Source organism: Salmo salar, unplaced genomic scaffold (genome assembly GCF_965601325.2).
Source record: "Salmo salar unplaced genomic scaffold, fSalSal1 ptg000245l, whole genome shotgun sequence".
NCBI classification, from domain to species: domain Eukaryota; kingdom Metazoa; phylum Chordata; class Actinopteri; order Salmoniformes; family Salmonidae; genus Salmo; species Salmo salar.
Genome location: NW_027675337.1, coordinates 530,001 through 557,436, shown reverse-complemented (window position 1 = coordinate 557,436; position 27,436 = coordinate 530,001). Strand labels below are relative to the sequence as shown.

General features: G+C 45.6%; 1 protein-coding gene across 1 annotated transcript in view; it reads left to right on the top strand.

The window, feature by feature from the left end:
- nipal2 (NIPA like domain containing 2) overlaps positions 1 to 27,436 on the top strand; it is a 72,789-nt gene that overhangs the window by 10,143 nt on the left and 35,210 nt on the right. The gene's annotated exons all lie outside the window — the stretch shown is intronic.

The following is a 27,436-nucleotide window of genomic DNA, read 5'->3' as shown; positions in this document are numbered from 1 at the left end:
TTTTGAGCAACGGGGCGGAGGGTAGAACGTCCCTTGAGTAGATGGAAGGCCTCGTCGGGTGCTGGACTCCACCAACCTACAGGGACCATCCTTGAGGAGAGGGTGATTAATATATTAGCCATTTCTTAGACTCGCTTAGATAGTTAATTTGATGATACAGCAGTAGCAATACAAGGATATAACATCTATAGAAGAGACAGGAATGCTTATGGCGGAGGTGTTGCTGTATATATATTCAGAGCCATATCCCTGTAATGCTTAGAGAAGATCTTATGTCAAGTGTTACTGAAGTGTTGTGGTTGCAGGTTCACCCGGAACATCTAATGCCTTTTCCTTTGGGGTGTTGCTATAGGCCACCAAGTGCTAACAGTCAGTATCTAAATAATATGTGTGAAATGCTTGATAGTGTATGTGATGTAAACAGAGAGGTCTACTTTCTTGGGGACCTGAATATCACCTGGTTTTCATCAAGCTGTCGGCTCAAGAGGAAGCTTCTTACTGTAACCAGTGCCTGTAATCTGGTTCAGGTTATTAATCAAACCTACCAGGCTGTTTACAAAACACTACAGGAACAAGATCATCCACATGTATGGATCACATTTCTACTAATACTGTAGAACTTTGTTCTAAAGCTGTATCTGTTCCCATTGGATGCAGTGATCACAATATAGTGGCTATATCCAGGAAAGACAACGTTCCAAAAGCTGGGCCTAAAAACAGTGTATAAGAGATCATACAAAAGATTTAGCTGTAACTCTTCGGTGGATGTTGTTAAAAATATTTGTTGGTCTGATGTGATTTATAAGGAGCATCCAGACGCTGTACTTGATGAATTTACGAAATGGCCCTGTTAAGAAACTGATTTGTCGGAACTGTTAAGGCTCCATAGATTGATTGAGGAATTGGAAAACTGTATGGTTGAAAGAGATGGGGCTAAAGGAGTGGCTGTACATCCGACTGGCTGACTAACTGCAAGTTGAGAAATTTAACTAAACTCAACATAAAGAAGAAACTATATTATGAAGCCAAGATCCTCAACCCAGTAGTCCAGGCAATAGATCCATTGTTTAAACTGTTCTCTCATGCTGGTAAGCAATGCTCTATGTTCTGGAGAGTTATAAAAACCTCCTCCAATGACTGGCTACAGCAGACCCCGTCCTCCTCCAATGACTGGCTACAGCAGACCCCCTACTCCTCCAATGACTGGCTACAGCAGACCCCCTCCTCCTCCAATGACTGGCTACAGCAGACCCCCTCCTCCTCTAATGACTGGCTACAGCAGACCCCTCCTCCTCCAATGACTGGCTACAGCAGACCCCCTCCTCCTCCAATGACTGGCTACAGCAGACCCCCCCCCCCTCCTCCTCCAATGACTGGCTACAGCAGACCTCCTCCTCCTCCAATGACTGGCTACAGCAGACCCCCTCCTCCTCCAATGACTGGCTATAGCAGACCCCCTCCTCCTCCAATGACTGGCTATAGCAGACCCCCTCCTCCTCCAATGACTGGCTACAGCAGACCCCCTCCTCCTCCAATGACTGGCTACAGCAGACCCCCTCCTCCTCCAATGACTGGCTACAGCAGACCCCCTCCTCCTCCAATGACTGGCTACAGCAGACCCCCTCCTCCTCCAATGACTGGCTACAGCAGACCCCCTCCTCCTCCAATGACTGGCTATAGCAGACCCCCTCCTCCTCCAATGACTGGCTATAGCAGACCCCCTCCTCCTCCAATGACTGGCTATAGCAGACCCCCTCCTCCTCCAATGACTGGCTACAGCAGACCCCCTCCTCCTCCAATGACTGGCTACAGCAGACCCCCTCCTCCTCCATTGACTGGCTACAGCAGACCCCCTCCTCCAATGACTGGCTACAGCAGACTCCCTCCTCCAATGACTGGCTACCGCAGACCCCCCCCCCCCCTCTAATGGCTGGCTACAGCAGACCCCCTCCTCCAATGGCTGGCTACAGCAGACTACAGCAGACCCCCTCCTCTAATGACTGGCTACAGCAGACCCCCTCCTCTAATGACTGGCTACAGCAGACCCCCTCCTCTAATGACTGGCTACAGCAGACCCCCTCCTCTAATGACTGGCTACAGCAGACCCCCTCCTCTAATGACTGGCTACAGCAGACCCCCTCCTCTAATGACTGGCTACAGCAGACCCCCTCCTCTAATGACTGGCTACAGCAGACCCCTCTCTAATGACTGGCTACAGCAGACCCCCTCTAATGACTGGCTACAGCAGACCCCCTCCAATGACTGGCTACAGCAGACCCCCTCCAATGACTGGCTACAGCAGACCCCCTCCTCCTCTAATGACTGGCTATAGCAGACCCCCTCCTCCTCCAATGACTGGCTACAGCAGACACCCTCCTCCTCCAATGACTGGCTACAGCAGACCCCCTCCTCCTCCAATGACTGGCTACTGCAGACCTCCTCCTCCTCTGACTGGCTACAGCAGACCCCCTCCTCCAATGACTGGCTACACTAGTCTAGTGGCGTTCATCTATGGGATGATGTCACTAGTCTAGTGGCGTTCTCTATGGGATGATGCCACTAGTTCAATGGCGTTCTCTATGGGATGATGCCACTAGTTCAGTGTCGTTCTCTAAGGGATGATGCCACTAGTCTAGTGTTGTTCTCTATGGGATGATGCCACTAGTCTAGTGTCGTTCTCTATGGGATGATGCCACTAGTTCTCTATGGGATGATGCCACTAGTTCTCTATGGGATGATGCCACTAGTTCTCTATGGGATGATGCCACTAGTCTAGTGGCGTTCTCTATGGATGATGCCACTAGTTCTCTATGGGATGATGCCACTAGTCCTCTATGGCGTTCTCTACGGGATGATGCCACTAGTCTAGTGGCGTTCTCTATGGGATGATGCCACTAGTCCTCTATGGCGTTCTCTATGGGATGATGCCACTAGTCCTCTATGGCGTTCTCTAGGGATGATGCCACTGTCTAGTGTCGTTCTCTAGGGATGATGCCACTAGTCTAGTGTTGTTCTCTATGGGATGATGCCACTAGTCTAGTGTCGTTCTCTATGGGATGATGCCACTAGTCTAGTGTCGTTCTCTATGGGATGATGCCACTAGTCTAGTGTTGTTCTCTATGGGATGATGCCACTAGTCTAGTGTTGTTCTCTATGGGATGATGCCACTAGTTCTCTATGGGATGATGCCCAGCTAGTGTCTCTATGGGATGATGCCACTAGTCTAGTGTTCTCTATGGGATGATGCCACTAGTCTAGTGGCGTTCTCTATGGGATGATGCCACTAGTCTAGTGGCGTTCTCTATGGGATGATGCCACTAGTCTAGTGGCGTTCTCTATGGGATGATGCCACTAGTCTAGTGTTGTTCTCTATGGGATGATGCCACTAGTCTAGTGTCGTTCTCTATGGGATGATGCCACTAGTCTAGTGTCGTTCTCTATGGGATGATGCCACTAGTCTAGTGTCGTTCTCTATGGGATGATGCCACTAGTCTAGTGTCGTTCTCTATGGGATGATGCCACTAGTCTAGTGTCGTTCTCTACGGGATGATGCCACTAGTCTAGTGTTGTTCTCTATGGGATGATGCCACTAGTCTAGTGTTGTTCTCTATGGGATGATGCCACTAGTCTAGTGTTGTTCTCTATGGGATGATGCCACTAGTCTAGTGTTGTTCTCTATGGGATGATGCCACTAGTCTAGTGTTGTTCTCTATGGGATGATGCCACTAGTCTAGTGTTGTTCTCTATGGGATGATGCCACTAGTCTAGTGTTGTTCTCTATGGGATGATGCCACTAGTCTAGTGTTCTCTATGGGATGACGTCACTAGTCTAGTGGTGTTCTCTATGGGATGACGCCAGTAGTCTAGTGGTGTTCTCTATGGGATGATGCCACTAGTCTAGTGTTGTTCTCTATGGGATGATGCCACTAGTCTAGTGTCGTTCTCTATGGGATGATGCCACTAGTCTAGTGTTGTTCTCTATGGGATGATGCCACTAGTCTAGTGTTCTCTATGGGATGATGCCACTAGTCTAGTGTTGTTCTCTATGGGATGATGCCACTAGTCTAGTGTTGTTCTCTATGGGATGATGCCACTAGTCTAGTGTTGTTCTCTATGGGATGATGCCACTAGTCTAGTGTTCTCTATGGGATGATGCCACTAGTCTAGTGTTGTTCTCTATGGGATGATGCCACTAGTCTAGTGTTGTTCTCTATGGGATGATACCACTAGTCTAGTGTTCTCTATGGGATGATGCCACTAGTCTAGTGTTCTCTATGGGATGATGCCACTAGTCTAGTGTTGTTCTCTATGGGATGATGCCACTAGTCTAGTGTCGTTCTCTACGGGATGATGCCACTAGTCTAGTGTTGTTCTCTATGGGATGATGCCACTAGTCTAGTGTCGTTCTCTACGGGATGATGCCACTAGTCTAGTGTTGTTCTCTACGGGATGATGCCACTAGTCTAGTGTTGTTCTCTACGGGATGATGCCACTAGTCTAGTGTTGTTCTCTATGGGATGATGCCACTAGTCTAGTGTTGTTCTCTATGGGATGATGCCACTAGTCTAGTGTTGTTCTCTATGGGATGATGCCACTAGTCTAGTGTTGTTCTCTATGGGATGATGCCACTAGTCTAGTGTTGTTCTCTATGGGATGATGCCACTAGTCTAGTGTTGTTCTCTATGGGATGATACCACTAGTCTAGTGTTCTCTATGGGATGACGTCACTAGTCTAGTGGTGTTCTCTATGGGATGACGCCAGTAGTCTAGTGGTGTTCTCTATGGGATGATGCCACTAGTCTAGTGTTGTTCTCTATGGGATGATGCCACTAGTCTAGTGTCGTTCTCTACGGGATGATGCCACTAGTCTAGTGTTGTTCTCTATGGGATGATGCCACTAGTCTAGTGTTCTCTATGGGATGATGCCACTAGTCTAGTGTTGTTCTCTATGGGATGATGCCACTAGTCTAGTGTTGTTCTCTATGGGATGATGCCACTAGTCTAGTGTTGTTCTCTATGGGATGATGCCACTAGTCTAGTGTTCTCTATGGGATGATGCCACTAGTCTAGTGTTGTTCTCTATGGGATGATGCCACTAGTCTAGTGTTGTTCTCTATGGGATGATACCACTAGTCTAGTGTTGTTCTCTATGGGATGATACCACTAGTCTAGTGTTCTCTATGGGATGATGCCACTAGTCTAGTGTTCTCTATGGGATGATACCACTAGTCTAGTGTTCTCTATGGGATGATACCACTAGTCTAGTGTTCTCTATGGGATGATGCCACTAGTCTAGTGTTCTCTATGGGATGATGCCACTAGTCTAGTGTTCTCTATGGGATGATACCACTAGTCTAGTGTTCTCTATGGGATGATACCACTAGTCTAGTGTTGTTCTCTATGGGATGATGCCACTAGTCTAGTGTTCTCTATGGGATGATGCCACTAGTCTAGTGTTGTTCTCTACGGGATGATGCCACTAGTCTAGTGTTGTTCTCTATGGGATGATGCCACTAGTCTAGTGTTGTCCTCTATGGGATGATGCCACTAGTCTAGTGTTGTTCTCTATGGGATGATGCCACTAGTCTAGTGTTGTTCTCTATGGGATGATGCCACTAGTCTAGTGTTCTCTATGGGATGATGCCACTAGTCTAGTGTTGTTCTCTATGGGATGATGCCACTAGTCTAGTGTTGTTCTCTATGGGATGATGCCACTAGTCTAGTGTTGTTCTCTATGGGATGATGCCACTAGTCTAGTGTTGTTCTCTATGGGATGATACCACTAGTCTAGTGTTCTCTATGGGATGATACCACTAGTCTAGTGTTCTCTATGGGATGATGCCACTAGTCTAGTGTTGTTCTCTATGGGATGATACCACTAGTCTAGTGTTCTCTATGGGATGATGCCACTAGTCGTGTTGTTCTCTATGGGATGATGCCACTAGTCGTGTTGTTCTCTATGGGATGATGCCACTAGTCTAGTGTTGTTCTCTATGGGATGATGCCACTAGTCTAGTGTTGTTCTCTATGGGATGATGCCACTAGTCTAGTGTTGTTCTCTATGGGATGATGCCACTAGTCTAGTGTTGTTCTCTATGGGATGATGCCACTAGTCTAGTGTTGTTCTCTATGGGATGATGCCACTAGTCTAGTGTTCTCTATGGGATGATGCCACTAGTCTAGTGTTGTTCTCTATGGGATGATGCCACTAGTCTAGTGTTCTCTATGGGATGAGGCCACTAGTCTAGTGTTGTTCTCTATGGGATGATGCCACTAGTCTAGTGTTGTTCTCTATGGGATGATGCCACTAGTCTAGTGTTCTCTATGGGATGATGCCACTAGTCTAGTGTTGTTCTCTATGGGATGATGCCACTAGTCTAGTGTTGTTCTCTATGGGATGATGCCACTAGTCTAGTGTTGTTCTCTATGGGATGATGCCACTAGTCTAGTGGCGTTCTTTATGGGATGATGACACTAGTCTAGTGTTCTCTATGGGATGATGCCACTAGTCTAGTGTTGTTCTCTATGGGATGAGGCCACTAGTCTAGTGTTGTTCTCTATGGGATGATGCCACTAGTCTAGTGTTGTTCTCTATGGGATGATGCCACTAGTCTAGTGTTGTTCTCTATGGGATGATGCCACTAGTCTAGTGTTGTTCTCTATGGGATGATGCCACTAGTCTAGTGTTGTTCTCTATGGGATGATACCACTAGTCTAGTGTTGTTCTCTATGGGATGATGCCACTAGTCTAGTGTTGTTCTCTATGGGATGATGCCACTAGTCTAGTGTTGTTCTCTATGGGATGATACCACTAGTCTAGTGTTCTCTATGGGATGAGGCCACTAGTCTAGTGTTGTTCTCTATGGGATGATGCCACTAGTCTAGTGTTGTTCTCTATGGGATGATACCACTAGTCTAGTGTTCTCTATGGGATGATACCACTAGTCTAGTGTTCTCTATGGGATGATGCCACTAGTCTAGTGTTGTTCTCTATGGGATGATACCACTAGTCTAGTGTTCTCTATGGGATGATGCCACTAGTCGTGTTGTTCTCTATGGGATGATGCCACTAGTCGTGTTGTTCTCTATGGGATGATGCCACTAGTCTAGTGTTGTTCTCTATGGGATGATGCCACTAGTCTAGTGTTGTTCTCTATGGGATGATGCCACTAGTCTAGTGTTGTTCTCTATGGGATGATGCCACTAGTCTAGTGTTGTTCTCTATGGGATGATGCCACTAGTCTAGTGTTGTTCTCTATGGGATGATGCCACTAGTCTAGTGTTCTCTATGGGATGATGCCACTAGTCTAGTGTTGTTCTCTATGGGATGATGCCACTAGTCTAGTGTTCTCTATGGGATGAGGCCACTAGTCTAGTGTTGTTCTCTATGGGATGATGCCACTAGTCTAGTGTTGTTCTCTATGGGATGATGCCACTAGTCTAGTGTTCTCTATGGGATGATGCCACTAGTCTAGTGTTGTTCTCTATGGGATGATGCCACTAGTCTAGTGTTGTTCTCTATGGGATGATGCCACTAGTCTAGTGTTGTTCTCTATGGGATGATGCCACTAGTCTAGTGGCGTTCTTTATGGGATGATGACACTAGTCTAGTGTTCTCTATGGGATGATGCCACTAGTCTAGTGTTGTTCTCTATGGGATGAGGCCACTAGTCTAGTGTTGTTCTCTATGGGATGAGGCCACTAGTCTAGTGTTGTTCTCTATGGGATGATGCCACTAGTCTAGTGTTGTTCTCTATGGGATGATGCCACTAGTCTAGTGTTGTTCTCTATGGGATGATGCCACTAGTCTAGTGTTGTTCTCTATGGGATGATACCACTAGTCTAGTGTTGTTCTCTATGGGATGATGCCACTAGTCTAGTGTTGTTCTCTATGGGATGATGCCACTAGTCTAGTGTTGTTCTCTATGGGATGATGCCACTAGTCTAGTGTTGTTCTCTATGGGATGATACCACTAGTCTAGTGTTCTCTATGGGATGAGGCCACTAGTCTAGTGTTGTTCTCTATGGGATGATGCCACTAGTCTAGTGTTGTTCTCTATGGGATGATGCCACTAGTCTAGTGTTGTTCTCTATGGGATGATGCCACTAGTCTAGTGTTCTCTATGGGATGATGCCACTAGTCTAGTGTTCTCTATGGGATGATGCCACTAGTCTAGTGTTCTCTATGGGATGATACCACTAGTCTAGTGTTGTTCTCTATGGGATGAGGCCACTAGTCTAGTGTTGTTCTCTATGGGATGATGCCACTAGTCTAGTGTTGTTCTCTATGGGATGATGCCACTAGTCTAGTGTTGTTCTCTATGGGATGATGCCACTAGTCTAGTGTTGTTCTCTATGGGATGATGCCACTAGTTCAGTGTCGTTCTCTATGGGATGATGCCACTAGTCTAGTGGCGTTCTCTACGGGATGATGCCACTAGTCTAGTGGCGTTCTCTACGGGATGATGCCACTAGTCTAGTGGCGTTCTCTATGGGATGATGCCACTAGTCTAGTGGCGTTCTCTATGGGATGATGCCACTAGTTCTCTATGGGATGATGCCACTAGTTCTCTATGGGATGATGCCACTAGTTCTCTATGGGATGATGCCGCTAGTTCTCTATGGGATGATGCCGCTAGTTCTCTATGGGATGATGACACTAATTCTCTATGGGATGATGCCGCTAGTTCTCTATGGGATGATGCCACTAGTTCTCTATGGGATGATGACACTAGTTCTCTATGGGATGATGCCACTAGTCCTCTATGGCGTTCTCTACGGGATGATGCCACTAGTCCTCTATGGCATTCTCTATGGGATGATGCCACTAGTCTAGTGTCGTTCTCTACGGGATGCTGCCACGTCGTCAACCCTGTTCTCTACGGGATGATGTCACTAGTCTCGTGGCGTTCTCTACGGGATGATGTCACTAGTCTAGTGTCGTTCTCTATGGGATGATGCCACTTGTCCTCTATGGTGTTCTCTATGGGATGATGCCACTAGTCTAGTGGCGTTCTCTATGGGATGACGTCACTAGTCTAGTGGCGTTCTCTATGGGATGATGCCACTAGTCTAGTGTTGTTCTCTATGGGATGATGCCACTAGTCTAGTGTTGTTCTCTATGGGATGAGGCCACTAGTCTAGTGTCGTTCTCTATGGGATGATGCCACTAGTCTAGTGTTGTTCTCTATGGGATGATGCCACTAGTCTAGTGTTGTTCTCTATGGGATGATGCCACTAGTCTAGTGTTCTCTATGGGATGATGCCACTAGTCTAGTGTTCTCTATGGGATGATGCCACTAGTCTAGTGTTCTCTATGGGATGATGCCACTAGTCTAGTGGCGTTCTCTATGGGATGATGCCACTAGTCTAGTGGCGTTCTCTATGGGATGATGCCACTAGTCTAGTGGCGTTCTCTATGGGATGATGCCACTAGTCTAGTGTTGTTCTCTATGGGATGATGCCACTAGTCTAGTGTCGTTCTCTATGGGATGATGCCACTAGTCTAGTGTCGTTCTCTATGGGATGATGCCACTAGTCTAGTGTCGTTCTCTATGGGATGATGCCACTAGTCTAGTGTCGTTCTCTATGGGATGATGCCACTAGTCTAGTGTCGTTCTCTACGGGATGATGCCACTAGTCTAGTGTTGTTCTCTACGGGATGATGCCACTAGTCTAGTGTTGTTCTCTACGGGATGATGCCACTAGTCTAGTGTTGTTCTCTATGGGATGATGCCACTAGTCTAGTGTTGTTCTCTATGGGATGATGCCACTAGTCTAGTGTTGTTCTCTATGGGATGATGCCACTAGTCTAGTGTTGTTCTCTATGGGATGATGCCACTAGTCTAGTGTTGTTCTCTATGGGATGATACCACTAGTCTAGTGTTCTCTATGGGATGACGTCACTAGTCTAGTGGTGTTCTCTATGGGATGACGCCAGTAGTCTAGTGGTGTTCTCTATGGGATGATGCCACTAGTCTAGTGTTGTTCTCTATGGGATGATGCCACTAGTCTAGTGTCGTTCTCTACGGGATGATGCCACTAGTCTAGTGTTGTTCTCTATGGGATGATGCCACTAGTCTAGTGTTCTCTATGGGATGATGCCACTAGTCTAGTGTTGTTCTCTATGGGATGATGCCACTAGTCTAGTGTTGTTCTCTATGGGATGATGCCACTAGTCTAGTGTTGTTCTCTATGGGATGATGCCACTAGTCTAGTGTTCTCTATGGGATGATGCCACTAGTCTAGTGTTGTTCTCTATGGGATGATGCCACTAGTCTAGTGTTGTTCTCTATGGGATGATACCACTAGTCTAGTGTTCTCTATGGGATGATGCCACTAGTCTAGTGTTCTCTATGGGATGATACCACTAGTCTAGTGTTCTCTATGGGATGATACCACTAGTCTAGTGTTCTCTATGGGATGATGCCACTAGTCTAGTGTTCTCTATGGGATGATGCCACTAGTCTAGTGTTCTCTATGGGATGATACCACTAGTCTAGTGTTCTCTATGGGATGATACCACTAGTCTAGTGTTGTTCTCTATGGGATGATGCCACTAGTCTAGTGTCGTTCTCTACGGGATGATGCCACTAGTCTAGTGTTGTTCTCTATGGGATGATGCCACTAGTCTAGTGTCGTTCTCTACGGGATGATGCCACTAGTCTAGTGTTGTTCTCTACGGGATGATGCCACTAGTCTAGTGTTGTTCTCTACGGGATGATGCCACTAGTCTAGTGTTGTTCTCTATGGGATGATGCCACTAGTCTAGTGTTGTTCTCTATGGGATGATGCCACTAGTCTAGTGTTGTTCTCTATGGGATGATGCCACTAGTCTAGTGTTGTTCTCTATGGGATGATGCCACTAGTCTAGTGTTGTTCTCTATGGGATGATGCCACTAGTCTAGTGTTGTTCTCTATGGGATGATACCACTAGTCTAGTGTTCTCTATGGGATGACGTCACTAGTCTAGTGGTGTTCTCTATGGGATGACGCCAGTAGTCTAGTGGTGTTCTCTATGGGATGATGCCACTAGTCTAGTGTTGTTCTCTATGGGATGATGCCACTAGTCTAGTGTCGTTCTCTACGGGATGATGCCACTAGTCTAGTGTTGTTCTCTATGGGATGATGCCACTAGTCTAGTGTTCTCTATGGGATGATGCCACTAGTCTAGTGTTGTTCTCTATGGGATGATGCCACTAGTCTAGTGTTGTTCTCTATGGGATGATGCCACTAGTCTAGTGTTGTTCTCTATGGGATGATGCCACTAGTCTAGTGTTCTCTATGGGATGATGCCACTAGTCTAGTGTTGTTCTCTATGGGATGATGCCACTAGTCTAGTGTTGTTCTCTATGGGATGATACCACTAGTCTAGTGTTGTTCTCTATGGGATGATACCACTAGTCTAGTGTTCTCTATGGGATGATGCCACTAGTCTAGTGTTCTCTATGGGATGATACCACTAGTCTAGTGTTCTCTATGGGATGATACCACTAGTCTAGTGTTCTCTATGGGATGATGCCACTAGTCTAGTGTTCTCTATGGGATGATGCCACTAGTCTAGTGTTCTCTATGGGATGATACCACTAGTCTAGTGTTCTCTATGGGATGATACCACTAGTCTAGTGTTGTTCTCTATGGGATGATGCCACTAGTCTAGTGTTCTCTATGGGATGATGCCACTAGTCTAGTGTTGTTCTCTACGGGATGATGCCACTAGTCTAGTGTTGTTCTCTATGGGATGATGCCACTAGTCTAGTGTTGTCCTCTATGGGATGATGCCACTAGTCTAGTGTTGTTCTCTATGGGATGATGCCACTAGTCTAGTGTTGTTCTCTATGGGATGATGCCACTAGTCTAGTGTTCTCTATGGGATGATGCCACTAGTCTAGTGTTGTTCTCTATGGGATGATGCCACTAGTCTAGTGTTGTTCTCTATGGGATGATGCCACTAGTCTAGTGTTGTTCTCTATGGGATGATGCCACTAGTCTAGTGTTGTTCTCTATGGGATGATACCACTAGTCTAGTGTTCTCTATGGGATGATACCACTAGTCTAGTGTTCTCTATGGGATGATGCCACTAGTCTAGTGTTGTTCTCTATGGGATGATACCACTAGTCTAGTGTTCTCTATGGGATGATGCCACTAGTCGTGTTGTTCTCTATGGGATGATGCCACTAGTCGTGTTGTTCTCTATGGGATGATGCCACTAGTCTAGTGTTGTTCTCTATGGGATGATGCCACTAGTCTAGTGTTGTTCTCTATGGGATGATGCCACTAGTCTAGTGTTGTTCTCTATGGGATGATGCCACTAGTCTAGTGTTGTTCTCTATGGGATGATGCCACTAGTCTAGTGTTGTTCTCTATGGGATGATGCCACTAGTCTAGTGTTCTCTATGGGATGATGCCACTAGTCTAGTGTTGTTCTCTATGGGATGATGCCACTAGTCTAGTGTTCTCTATGGGATGAGGCCACTAGTCTAGTGTTGTTCTCTATGGGATGATGCCACTAGTCTAGTGTTGTTCTCTATGGGATGATGCCACTAGTCTAGTGTTCTCTATGGGATGATGCCACTAGTCTAGTGTTGTTCTCTATGGGATGATGCCACTAGTCTAGTGTTGTTCTCTATGGGATGATGCCACTAGTCTAGTGTTGTTCTCTATGGGATGATGCCACTAGTCTAGTGGCGTTCTTTATGGGATGATGACACTAGTCTAGTGTTCTCTATGGGATGATGCCACTAGTCTAGTGTTGTTCTCTATGGGATGAGGCCACTAGTCTAGTGTTGTTCTCTATGGGATGATGCCACTAGTCTAGTGTTGTTCTCTATGGGATGATGCCACTAGTCTAGTGTTGTTCTCTATGGGATGATGCCACTAGTCTAGTGTTGTTCTCTATGGGATGATGCCACTAGTCTAGTGTTGTTCTCTATGGGATGATACCACTAGTCTAGTGTTGTTCTCTATGGGATGATGCCACTAGTCTAGTGTTGTTCTCTATGGGATGATGCCACTAGTCTAGTGTTGTTCTCTATGGGATGATACCACTAGTCTAGTGTTCTCTATGGGATGAGGCCACTAGTCTAGTGTTGTTCTCTATGGGATGATGCCACTAGTCTAGTGTTGTTCTCTATGGGATGATACCACTAGTCTAGTGTTCTCTATGGGATGATACCACTAGTCTAGTGTTCTCTATGGGATGATGCCACTAGTCTAGTGTTGTTCTCTATGGGATGATACCACTAGTCTAGTGTTCTCTATGGGATGATGCCACTAGTCGTGTTGTTCTCTATGGGATGATGCCACTAGTCGTGTTGTTCTCTATGGGATGATGCCACTAGTCTAGTGTTGTTCTCTATGGGATGATGCCACTAGTCTAGTGTTGTTCTCTATGGGATGATGCCACTAGTCTAGTGTTGTTCTCTATGGGATGATGCCACTAGTCTAGTGTTGTTCTCTATGGGATGATGCCACTAGTCTAGTGTTGTTCTCTATGGGATGATGCCACTAGTCTAGTGTTCTCTATGGGATGATGCCACTAGTCTAGTGTTGTTCTCTATGGGATGATGCCACTAGTCTAGTGTTCTCTATGGGATGAGGCCACTAGTCTAGTGTTGTTCTCTATGGGATGATGCCACTAGTCTAGTGTTGTTCTCTATGGGATGATGCCACTAGTCTAGTGTTCTCTATGGGATGATGCCACTAGTCTAGTGTTGTTCTCTATGGGATGATGCCACTAGTCTAGTGTTGTTCTCTATGGGATGATGCCACTAGTCTAGTGTTGTTCTCTATGGGATGATGCCACTAGTCTAGTGGCGTTCTTTATGGGATGATGACACTAGTCTAGTGTTCTCTATGGGATGATGCCACTAGTCTAGTGTTGTTCTCTATGGGATGAGGCCACTAGTCTAGTGTTGTTCTCTATGGGATGATGCCACTAGTCTAGTGTTGTTCTCTATGGGATGATGCCACTAGTCTAGTGTTGTTCTCTATGGGATGATGCCACTAGTCTAGTGTTGTTCTCTATGGGATGATGCCACTAGTCTAGTGTTGTTCTCTATGGGATGATACCACTAGTCTAGTGTTGTTCTCTATGGGATGATGCCACTAGTCTAGTGTTGTTCTCTATGGGATGATGCCACTAGTCTAGTGTTGTTCTCTATGGGATGATGCCACTAGTCTAGTGTTGTTCTCTATGGGATGATACCACTAGTCTAGTGTTCTCTATGGGATGAGGCCACTAGTCTAGTGTTGTTCTCTATGGGATGATGCCACTAGTCTAGTGTTGTTCTCTATGGGATGATGCCACTAGTCTAGTGTTGTTCTCTATGGGATGATGCCACTAGTCTAGTGTTCTCTATGGGATGATGCCACTAGTCTAGTGTTCTCTATGGGATGATGCCACTAGTCTAGTGTTCTCTATGGGATGATACCACTAGTCTAGTGTTGTTCTCTATGGGATGAGGCCACTAGTCTAGTGTTGTTCTCTATGGGATGATGCCACTAGTCTAGTGTTGTTCTCTATGGGATGATGCCACTAGTCTAGTGTTGTTCTCTATGGGATGATGCCACTAGTCTAGTGTTGTTCTCTATGGGATGATGCCACTAGTCTAGTGTTGTTCTCTATGGGATGATGCCACTAGTCTAGTGTTGTTCTCTATGGGATGATACCACTAGTCTAGTGTTGTTCTCTATGGGATGATACCACTAGTCTAGTGTTGTTCTCTATGGGATGATGCCACTAGTCTAGTGTCGTTCTCTATGGGATGATGCCACTAGTCTAGTGTCGTTCTCTATGGGATGAGGCCACTAGTCTAGTGTTGTTCTCTATGGGATGATGCCACTAGTCTAGTGTTGTTCTCTATGGGATGATGCCACTAGTCTAGTGTTGTTCTCTATGGGATGATGCCACTAGTCTAGTGTTGTTCTCTATGGGATGATGCCACTAGTCTAGTGTTGTTCTCTATGGGATGATGCCACTAGTCTAGTGTTGTTCTCTATGGGATGATGCCACTAGTCTAGTGTTGTTCTCTATGGGATGATGCCACTAGTCTAGTGTTGTTCTCTATGGGATGATGCCACTAGTCTAGTGTTGTTCTCTATGGGATGATGCCACTAGTCTAGTGTTGTTCTCTATGGGATGATGCCACTAGTCTAGTGTTGTTCTCTATGGGATGATGCCACTAGTCTAGTGTTGTTCTCTATGGGATGATGCCACTAGTCTAGTGTTGTTCTCTATGGGATGATGCCACTAGTCTAGTGTTGTTCTCTATGGGATGATGCCACTAGTCTAGTGTTCTCTATGGGATGATGCCACTAGTCTAGTGTTGTTCTCTATGGGATGATGCCACTAGTCTAGTGTTGTTCTCTATGGGATGATGCCACTAGTCTAGTGTTGTTCTCTATGGGATGATGCCACTAGTCTAGTGTTGTTCTCTATGGGATGATGCCACTAGTCTAGTGTTGTTCTCTATGGGATGATGCCACTAGTCTAGTGTTGTTCTCTATGGGATGATGCCACTAGTCTAGTGTTGTTCTCTATGGGATGATGCCACTAGTCTAGTGTTGTTCTCTATGGGATGATACCACTAGTCTAGTGTTCTCTATGGGATGAGGCCACTAGTCTAGTGTTGTTCTCTATGGGATGATGCCACTAGTCTAGTGTTGTTCTCTATGGGATGATGCCACTAGTCTAGTGTTGTTCTCTATGGGATGATACCACTAGTCTAGTGTTCTCTATGGGATGAGGCCACTAGTCTAGTGTTGTTCTCTATGGGATGAGGCCACTAGTCTAGTGTTGTTCTCTATGGGATGATGCCACTAGTCTAGTGTTGTTCTCTATGGGATGATGCCACTAGTCTAGTGTTGTTCTCTATGGGATGATGCCACTAGTCTAGTGTTGTTCTCTACGGGATGATACCACTAGTTCTCTATGGGATGATGCCACTAGTTCTCTATGGGATGATGCCACCAGTCTAATGGCGTTCTCTATGGGATGATGCCACTAGTTCAGTGTCGTTCTCTATGGGATGATGCCACTAGTCTAGTGGCGTTCTCTACGGGATGATGCCACTAGTCTAGTGGCGTTCTCTACGGGATGATGCCACTAGTCTAGTGGCGTTCTCTATGGGATGATGCCACTAGTCTAGTGGCGTTCTCTATGGGATGATGCCACTAGTTCTCTATGGGATGATGCCACTAGTTCTCTATGGGATGATGCCACTAGTTCTCTATGGGATGATGCCGCTAGTTCTCTATGGGATGATGCCGCTAGTTCTCTATGGGATGATGACACTAATTCTCTATGGGATGATGCCGCTAGTTCTCTATGGGATGATGCCACTAGTTCTCTATGGGATGATGACACTAGTTCTCTATGGGATGATGCCACTAGTCCTCTATGGCGTTCTCTACGGGATGATGCCACTAGTCCTCTATGGCATTCTCTATGGGATGATGCCACTAGTCTAGTGTCGTTCTCTACGGGATGCTGCCACGTCGTCAACCCTGTTCTCTACGGGATGATGTCACTAGTCTCGTGGCGTTCTCTACGGGATGATGTCACTAGTCTAGTGTCGTTCTCTATGGGATGATGCCACTTGTCCTCTATGGTGTTCTCTATGGGATGATGCCACTAGTCTAGTGGCGTTCTCTATGGGATGACGTCACTAGTCTAGTGGCGTTCTCTATGGGATGATGCCACTAGTCTAGTGTTGTTCTCTATGGGATGATGCCACTAGTCTAGTGTTGTTCTCTATGGGATGAGGCCACTAGTCTAGTGTCGTTCTCTATGGGATGATGCCACTAGTCTAGTGTCGTTCTCTATGGGATGATGCCACTAGTCTAGTGTTGTTCTCTATGGGATGATGCCACTAGTCTAGTGTTGTTCTCTATGGGATGATGCCACTAGTCTAGTGTTCTCTATGGGATGATGCCACTAGTCTAGTGTTCTCTATGGGATGATGCCACTAGTCTAGTGTTCTCTATGGGATGATGCCACTAGTCTAGTGTTCTCTATGGGATGATGCCACTAGTCTAGTGGCGTTCTCTATGGGATGATGCCACTAGTCTAGTGGCGTTCTCTATGGGATGATGCCACTAGTCTAGTGTTGTTCTCTATGGGATGATGCCACTAGTCTAGTGTCGTTCTCTATGGGATGATGCCACTAGTCTAGTGTCGTTCTCTATGGGATGATGCCACTAGTCTAGTGTCGTTCTCTATGGGATGATGCCACTAGTCTAGTGTCGTTCTCTATGGGATGATGCCACTAGTCTAGTGTCGTTCTCTACGGGATGATGCCACTAGTCTAGTGTTGTTCTCTACGGGATGATGCCACTAGTCTAGTGTTGTTCTCTACGGGATGATGCCACTAGTCTAGTGTTGTTCTCTATGGGATGATGCCACTAGTCTAGTGTTGTTCTCTATGGGATGATGCCACTAGTCTAGTGTTGTTCTCTATGGGATGATGCCACTAGTCTAGTGTTGTTCTCTATGGGATGATGCCACTAGTCTAGTGTTGTTCTCTATGGGATGATACCACTAGTCTAGTGTTCTCTATGGGATGACGTCACTAGTCTAGTGGTGTTCTCTATGGGATGACGCCAGTAGTCTAGTGGTGTTCTCTATGGGATGATGCCACTAGTCTAGTGTTGTTCTCTATGGGATGATGCCACTAGTCTAGTGTCGTTCTCTACGGGATGATGCCACTAGTCTAGTGTTGTTCTCTATGGGATGATGCCACTAGTCTAGTGTTCTCTATGGGATGATGCCACTAGTCTAGTGTTGTTCTCTATGGGATGATGCCACTAGTCTAGTGTTGTTCTCTATGGGATGATGCCACTAGTCTAGTGTTGTTCTCTATGGGATGATGCCACTAGTCTAGTGTTGTTCTCTATGGGATGATGCCACTAGTCTAGTGTTGTTCTCTATGGGATGATGCCACTAGTCTAGTGTTGTTCTCTATGGGATGATACCACTAGTCTAGTGTTCTCTATGGGATGATGCCACTAGTCTAGTGTTCTCTATGGGATGATACCACTAGTCTAGTGTTCTCTATGGGATGATACCACTAGTCTAGTGTTCTCTATGGGATGATGCCACTAGTCTAGTGTTCTCTATGGGATGATGCCACTAGTCTAGTGTTCTCTATGGGATGATACCACTAGTCTAGTGTTCTCTATGGGATGATACCACTAGTCTAGTGTTGTTCTCTATGGGATGATGCCACTAGTCTAGTGTTCTCTATGGGATGATGCCACTAGTCTAGTGTTGTTCTCTACGGGATGATGCCACTAGTCTAGTGTTGTTCTCTATGGGATGATGCCACTAGTCTAGTGTTGTTCTCTATGGGATGATGCCACTAGTCTAGTGTTGTTCTCTATGGGATGATGCCACTAGTCTAGTGTTCTCTATGGGATGATGCCACTAGTCTAGTGTTGTTCTCTATGGGATGATGCCACTAGTCTAGTGTTGTTCTCTATGGGATGATGCCACTAGTCTAGTGTTGTTCTCTATGGGATGATGCCACTAGTCTAGTGTTGTTCTCTATGGGATGATGCCACTAGTCTAGTGTTGTTCTCTATGGGATGATGCCACTAGTCTAGTGTTCTCTATGGGATGATACCACTAGTCTAGTGTTCTCTATGGGATGATGCCACTAGTCTAGTGTTGTTCTCTATGGGATGATACCACTAGTCTAGTGTTCTCTATGGGATGATGCCACTAGTCGTGTTGTTCTCTATGGGATGATGCCACTAGTCGTGTTGTTCTCTATGGGATGATGCCACTAGTCTAGTGTTGTTCTCTATGGGATGATGCCACTAGTCTAGTGTTGTTCTCTATGGGATGATGCCACTAGTCTAGTGTTGTTCTCTATGGGATGATGCCACTAGTCTAGTGTTGTTCTCTATGGGATGATGCCACTAGTCTAGTGTTGTTCTCTATGGGATGATGCCACTAGTCTAGTGTTGTTCTCTATGGGATGATGCCACTAGTCTAGTGTTCTCTATGGGATGATGCCACTAGTCTAGTGTTGTTCTCTATGGGATGATGCCACTAGTCTAGTGTTCTCTATGGGATGAGGCCACTAGTCTAGTGTTGTTCTCTATGGGATGATGCCACTAGTCTAGTGTTGTTCTCTATGGGATGATGCCACTAGTCTAGTGTTCTCTATGGGATGATGCCACTAGTCTAGTGTTGTTCTCTATGGGATGATGCCACTAGTCTAGTGTTGTTCTCTATGGGATGATGCCACTAGTCTAGTGTTGTTCTCTATGGGATGATGCCACTAGTCTAGTGGCGTTCTTTATGGGATGATGACACTAGTCTAGTGTTCTCTATGGGATGATGCCACTAGTCTAGTGTTGTTCTCTATGGGATGAGGCCACTGGTCTAGTGTTGTTCTCTATGGGATGATGCCACTAGTCTAGTGTTGTTCTCTATGGGATGATGCCACTAGTCTAGTGTTGTTCTCTATGGGATGATGCCACTAGTCTAGTGTTGTTCTCTATGGGATGATGCCACTAGTCTAGTGTTGTTCTCTATGGGATGATACCACTAGTCTAGTGTTGTTCTCTATGGGATGATGCCACTAGTCTAGTGTTGTTCTCTATGGGATGATGCCACTAGTCTAGTGTTGTTCTCTATGGGATGATGCCACTAGTCTAGTGTTGTTCTCTATGGGATGATACCACTAGTCTAGTGTTCTCTATGGGATGAGGCCACTAGTCTAGTGTTGTTCTCTATGGGATGATGCCACTAGTCTAGTGTTGTTCTCTATGGGATGATGCCACTAGTCTAGTGTTGTTCTCTATGGGATGATGCCACTAGTCTAGTGTTCTCTATGGGATGATGCCACTAGTCTAGTGTTCTCTATGGGATGATGCCACTAGTCTAGTGTTCTCTATGGGATGATACCACTAGTCTAGTGTTGTTCTCTATGGGATGAGGCCACTAGTCTAGTGTTGTTCTCTATGGGATGATGCCACTAGTCTAGTGTTGTTCTCTATGGGATGATGCCACTAGTCTAGTGTTGTTCTCTATGGGATGATGCCACTAGTCTAGTGTTGTTCTCTATGGGATGATGCCACTAGTCTAGTGTTGTTCTCTATGGGATGATGCCACTAGTCTAGTGTTGTTCTCTATGGGATGATACCACTAGTCTAGTGTCGTTCTCTATGGGATGATGCCACTAGTCTAGTGTCGTTCTCTATGGGATGATGCCACTAGTCTAGTGTCGTTCTCTATGGGATGAGGCCACTAGTCTAGTGTCGTTCTCTATGGGATGATGCCACTAGTCTAGTGTTGTTCTCTATGGGATGATGCCACTAGTCTAGTGTTGTTCTCTATGGGATGATGCCACTAGTCTAGTGTTGTTCTCTATGGGATGATGCCACTAGTCTAGTGTTGTTCTCTATGGGATGATGCCACTAGTCTAGTGTTGTTCTCTATGGGATGAGGCCACTAGTCTAGTGTCGTTCTCTATGGGATGATGCCACTAGTCTAGTGTCGTTCTCTATGGGATGATGCCACTAGTCTAGTGTTGTTCTCTATGGGATGATGCCACTAGTCTAGTGTTGTTCTCTATGGGATGATGCCACTAGTCTAGTGTTCTCTATGGGATGATGCCACTAGTCTAGTGTTCTCTATGGGATGATGCCACTAGTCTAGTGTTCTCTATGGGATGATGCCACTAGTCTAGTGTTCTCTATGGGATGATGCCACTAGTCTAGTGGCGTTCTCTATGGGATGATGCCACTAGTCTAGTGGCGTTCTCTATGGGATGATGCCACTAGTCTAGTGTTGTTCTCTATGGGATGATGCCACTAGTCTAGTGTCGTTCTCTATGGGATGATGCCACTAGTCTAGTGTCGTTCTCTATGGGATGATGCCACTAGTCTAGTGTCGTTCTCTATGGGATGATGCCACTAGTCTAGTGTCGTTCTCTATGGGATGATGCCACTAGTCTAGTGTCGTTCTCTACGGGATGATGCCACTAGTCTAGTGTCGTTCTCTACGGGATGATGCCACTAGTCTAGTGTTGTTCTCTACGGGATGATGCCACTAGTCTAGTGTTGTTCTCTACGGGATGATGCCACTAGTCTAGTGTTGTTCTCTATGGGATGATGCCACTAGTCTAGTGTTGTTCTCTATGGGATGATGCCACTAGTCTAGTGTTGTTCTCTATGGGATGATGCCACTAGTCTAGTGTTGTTCTCTATGGGATGATACCACTAGTCTAGTGTTCTCTATGGGATGACGTCACTAGTCTAGTGGTGTTCTCTATGGGATGACGCCAGTAGTCTAGTGGTGTTCTCTATGGGATGACGCCAGTAGTCTAGTGGTGTTCTCTATGGGATGATGCCACTAGTCTAGTGTTGTTCTCTATGGGATGATGCCACTAGTCTAGTGTTGTTCTCTATGGGATGATGCCACTAGTCTAGTGTTGTTCTCTATGGGATGATGCCACTAGTCTAGTGTTGTTCTCTATGGGATGATGCCACTAGTCTAGTGTTGTTCTCTATGGGATGATGCCACTAGTCTAGTGTTGTTCTCTATGGGATGATACCACTAGTCTAGTGTTCTCTATGGGATGATGCCACTAGTCTAGTGTTCTCTATGGGATGATACCACTAGTCTAGTGTTCTCTATGGGATGATACCACTAGTCTAGTGTTCTCTATGGGATGATGCCACTAGTCTAGTGTTCTCTATGGGATGATGCCACTAGTCTAGTGTTCTCTATGGGATGATACCACTAGTCTAGTGTTCTCTATGGGATGATACCACTAGTCTAGTGTTGTTCTCTATGGGATGATGCCACTAGTCTAGTGTTCTCTATGGGATGATGCCACTAGTCTAGTGTTGTTCTCTACGGGATGATGCCACTAGTCTAGTGTTGTTCTCTATGGGATGATGCCACTAGTCTAGTGTTGTTCTCTATGGGATGATGCCACTAGTCTAGTGTTGTTCTCTATGGGATGATGCCACTAGTCTAGTGTTGTTCTCTATGGGATGATGCCACTAGTCTAGTGTTCTCTATGGGATGATGCCACTAGTCTAGTGTTGTTCTCTATGGGATGATGCCACTAGTCTAGTGTTGTTCTCTATGGGATGATGCCACTAGTCTAGTGTTGTTCTCTATGGGATGATGCCACTAGTCTAGTGTTGTTCTCTATGGGATGATGCCACTAGTCTAGTGTTGTTCTCTATGGGATGATACCACTAGTCTAGTGTTCTCTATGGGATGATACCACTAGTCTAGTGTTCTCTATGGGATGATGCCACTAGTCTAGTGTTGTTCTCTATGGGATGATACCACTAGTCTAGTGTTCTCTATGGGATGATGCCACTAGTCGTGTTGTTCTCTATGGGATGATGCCACTAGTCGTGTTGTTCTCTATGGGATGATGCCACTAGTCTAGTGTTGTTCTCTATGGGATGATGCCACTAGTCTAGTGTTGTTCTCTATGGGATGATGCCACTAGTCTAGTGTTGTTCTCTATGGGATGATGCCACTAGTCTAGTGTTGTTCTCTATGGGATGATGCCACTAGTCTAGTGTTGTTCTCTATGGGATGATGCCACTAGTCTAGTGTTGTTCTCTATGGGATGATGCCACTAGTCTAGTGTTCTCTATGGGATGATGCCACTAGTCTAGTGTTCTCTATGGGATGATGCCACTAGTCTAGTGTTGTTCTCTATGGGATGATGCCACTAGTCTAGTGTTCTCTATGGGATGAGGCCACTAGTCTAGTGTTGTTCTCTATGGGATGATGCCACTAGTCTAGTGTTGTTCTCTATGGGATGATGCCACTAGTCTAGTGTTGTTCTCTATGGGATGATGCCACTAGTCTAGTGTTGTTCTCTATGGGATGATGCCACTAGTCTAGTGTTGTTCTCTATGGGATGATGCCACTAGTCTAGTGGCGTTCTTTATGGGATGATGACACTAGTCTAGTGTTCTCTATGGGATGATGCCACTAGTCTAGTGTTGTTCTCTATGGGATGAGGCCACTGGTCTAGTGTTGTTCTCTATGGGATGATGCCACTAGTCTAGTGTTGTTCTCTATGGGATGATGCCACTAGTCTAGTGTTGTTCTCTATGGGATGATGCCACTAGTCTAGTGTTGTTCTCTATGGGATGATGCCACTAGTCTAGTGTTGTTCTCTATGGGATGATACCACTAGTCTAGTGTTGTTCTCTATGGGATGATGCCACTAGTCTAGTGTTGTTCTCTATGGGATGATGCCACTAGTCTAGTGTTGTTCTCTATGGGATGATGCCACTAGTCTAGTGTTGTTCTCTATGGGATGATACCACTAGTCTAGTGTTCTCTATGGGATGAGGCCACTAGTCTAGTGTTGTTCTCTATGGGATGATGCCACTAGTCTAGTGTTGTTCTCTATGGGATGATGCCACTAGTCTAGTGTTGTTCTCTATGGGATGATGCCACTAGTCTAGTGTTCTCTATGGGATGATGCCACTAGTCTAGTGTTCTCTATGGGATGATGCCACTAGTCTAGTGTTCTCTATGGGATGATACCACTAGTCTAGTGTTGTTCTCTATGGGATGAGGCCACTAGTCTAGTGTTGTTCTCTATGGGATGATGCCACTAGTCTAGTGTTGTTCTCTATGGGATGATGCCACTAGTCTAGTGTTGTTCTCTATGGGATGATGCCACTAGTCTAGTGTTGTTCTCTATGGGATGATGCCACTAGTCTAGTGTCGTTCTCTATGGGATGATGCCACTAGTCTAGTGTCGTTCTCTATGGGATGATGCCACTAGTCTAGTGTCGTTCTCTATGGGATGATGCCACTAGTCTAGTGTCGTTCTCTATGGGATGAGGCCACTAGTCTAGTGTCGTTCTCTATGGGATGATGCCACTAGTCTAGTGTCGTTCTCTATGGGATGATGCCACTAGTCTAGTGTCGTTCTCTATGGGATGATGCCACTAGTCTAGTGTCGTTCTCTATGGGATGATGCCACTAGTCTAGTGTTGTTCTCTATGGGATGATGCCACTAGTCTAGTGTTGTTCTCTATGGGATGATGCCACTAGTCTAGTGTTGTTCTCTATGGGATGATGCCACTAGTCTAGTGTTGTTCTCTATGGGATGATGCCACTAGTCTAGTGTTGTTCTCTATGGGATGATGCCACTAGTCTAGTGTTCTCTATGGGATGATGCCACTAGTCTAGTGTTCTCTATGGGATGATGCCACTAGTCTAGTGTTCTCTATGGGATGATGCCACTAGTCTAGTGTTGTTCTCTATGGGATGATGCCACTAGTCTAGTGTTGTTCTCTATGGGATGATGCCACTAGTCTAGTGTTGTTCTCTATGGGATGATGCCACTAGTCTAGTGTTCTCTATGGGATGATGCCACTAGTCTAGTGTTGTTCTCTATGGGATGATGCCACTAGTCTAGTGTTGTTCTCTATGGGATGATGCCACTAGTCTAGTGTTGTTCTCTATGGGATGATGCCACTAGTCTAGTGTTGTTCTCTATGGGATGATGCCACTAGTCTAGTGTTGTTCTCTATGGGATGATGCCACTAGTCTAGTGTTGTTCTCTATGGGATGATGCCACTAGTCTAGTGTTGTTCTCTATGGGATGATGCCACTAGTCTAGTGTCGTTCTCTATGGGATGATGCCACTAGTCTAGTGTTGTTCTCTATGGGATGATGCCACTAGTCTAGTGTTGTTCTCTATGGGATGATGCCACTAGTCTAGTGTTGTTCTCTATGGGATGATGCCACTAGTCTAGTGTTGTTCTCTATGGGATGATACCACTAGTCTAGTGTTCTCTATGGGATGAGGCCACTAGTCTAGTGTTGTTCTCTATGGGATGATGCCACTAGTCTAGTTTTGTTCTCTATGGGATGATGCCACTAGTCTAGTGTTGTTCTCTATGGGATGATGCCACTAGTCTAGTGTTCTCTATGGGATGATACCACTAGTCTAGTGTTGTTCTCTATGGGATGAGGCCACTAGTCTAGTGTTGTTCTCTATGGGATGATGCCACTAGTCTAGTGTTCTCTATGGGATGATGCCACTAGTCTAGTGTTCTCTATGGGATGATGCCACTAGTCTAGTGTTGTTCTCTATGGGATGATGCCACTAGTCTAGTGTTGTTCTCTATGGGATGATGCCACTAGTCTAGTGTTGTTCTCTATGGGATGATGCCACTAGTCTAGTGTTCTCTATGGGATGATGCCACTAGTCTAGTGTTGTTCTCTATGGGATGATGCCACTAGTCTAGTTTTGTTCTCTATGGGATGATGCCACTAGTCTAGTGTTGTTCTCTATGGGATGATACCACTAGTCTAGTGTTCTCTATGGGATGAGGCCACTAGTCTAGTGTTGTTCTCTATGGGATGAGGCCACTAGTCTAGTGTTGTTCTCTATGGGATGATGCCACTAGTCTAGTGTTGTTCTCTATGGGATGATGCCACTAGTCTAGTGTTGTTCTCTATGGGATGATGCCACTAGTCTAGTGTTGTTCTCTATGGGATGATGCCACTAGTCTAGTGTTCTCTATGGGATGATGCCACTAGTCTAGTGTTCTCTATGGGATGATGCCACTAGTCTAGTGTTGTTCTCTATGGGATGATGCCACTAGTCTAGTGTTGTTCTCTATGGGATGATGCCACTAGTCTAGTGTTCTCTATGGGATGATGCCACTAGTCTAGTGTTGTTCTCTATGGGATGATGCCACTAGTCTAGTGTTGTTCTCTATGGGATGATGCCACTAGTCTAGTGTTGTTCTCTATGGGATGATGCCACTAGTCTAGTGGCGTTCTCTATGGGATGATGCCACTAGTCTAGTGTTGTTCTCTATGGGATGATGCCACTAGTCTAGTGTTGTTCTCTATGGGATGATGCCACTAGTCTAGTGTTGTTCTCTATGGGATGATGCCACTAGTCTAGTGTTGTTCTCTATGGGATGATGCCACTAGTCTAGTGTTGTTCTCTATGGGATGATGCCACTAGTCTAGTGTTGTTCTCTATGGGATGATGCCACTAGTCTAGTGTTGTTCTCTATGGGATGATGCCACTAGTCTAGTGTTGTTCTCTATGGGATGATGCCACTAGTCTAGTGTTGTTCTCTATGGGATGATGCCACTAGTCTAGTGTTGTTCTCTATGGGATGATGCCACTAGTCTAGTGTTCTCTATGGGATGATGCCACTAGTCTAGTGTTCTCTATGGGATGATGCCACTAGTCTAGTGTTGTTCTCTATGGGATGATGCCACTAGTCTAGTGTTGTTCTCTATGGGATGATGCCACTAGTCTAGTGTTGTTCTCTATGGGATGATGCCACTAGTCTAGTGTTGTTCTCTATGGGATGATGCCACTAGTCTAGTGTTGTTCTCTATGGGATGATGCCACTAGTCTAGTGTTGTTCTCTATGGGATGATGCCACTAGTCTAGTGTTGTTCTCTATGGGATGATGCCACTAGTCTAGTGTTGTTCTCTATGGGATGATGCCACTAGTCTAGTGTTGTTCTCTATGGGATGATGCCACTAGTCTAGTGTTGTTCTCTATGGGATGATGCCACTAGTCTAGTGTTGTTCTCTATGGGATGATGCCACTAGTCTAGTGTTGTTCTCTATGGGATGATGCCACTAGTCTAGTGTTGTTCTCTATGGGATGATGCCACTAGTCTAGTGTTGTTCTCTATGGGATGATACCACTAGTCTAGTGTTCTCTATGGGATGATGCCACTAGTCTAGTGTTGTTCTCTATGGGATGATGCCACTAGTCTAGTGTTGTTCTCTATGGGATGATGCCACTAGTCTAGTGTTGTTCTCTATGGGATGATACCACTAGTCTAGTGTTCTCTATGGGATGAGGCCACTAGTCTAGTGTTGTTCTCTATGGGATGAGGCCACTAGTCTAGTGTTGTTCTCTATGGGATGATGCCACTAGTCTAGTGTTGTTCTCTATGGGATGATGCCACTAGTCTAGTGTTGTTCTCTATGGGATGATGCCACTAGTCTAGTGTTCTCTATGGGATGATGCCACTAGTCTAGTGTTCTCTATGGGATGATGCCACTAGTCTAGTGTTCTCTATGGGATGATGCCACTAGTCTAGTGTTCTCTATGGGATGATGCCACTAGTCTAGTGTTCTCTATGGGATGATGCCACTAGTCTAGTGTTGTTCTCTATGGGATGAGGCCACTAGTCTAGTGTTGTTCTCTATGGGATGAGGCCACTAGTCTAGTGTCGTTCTCTATGGGATGATGCCACTAGTCTAGTGTCGTTCTCTATGGGATGATGCCACTAGTCTAGTGTCGTTCTCTATGGGATGATGCCACTAGTCTAGTGTCGTTCTCTATGGGATGATGCCACTAGTCTAGTGTCGTTCTCTATGGGATGATGCCACTAGTCTAGTGTTGTTCTCTATGGGATGATGCCACTAGTCTAGTGTT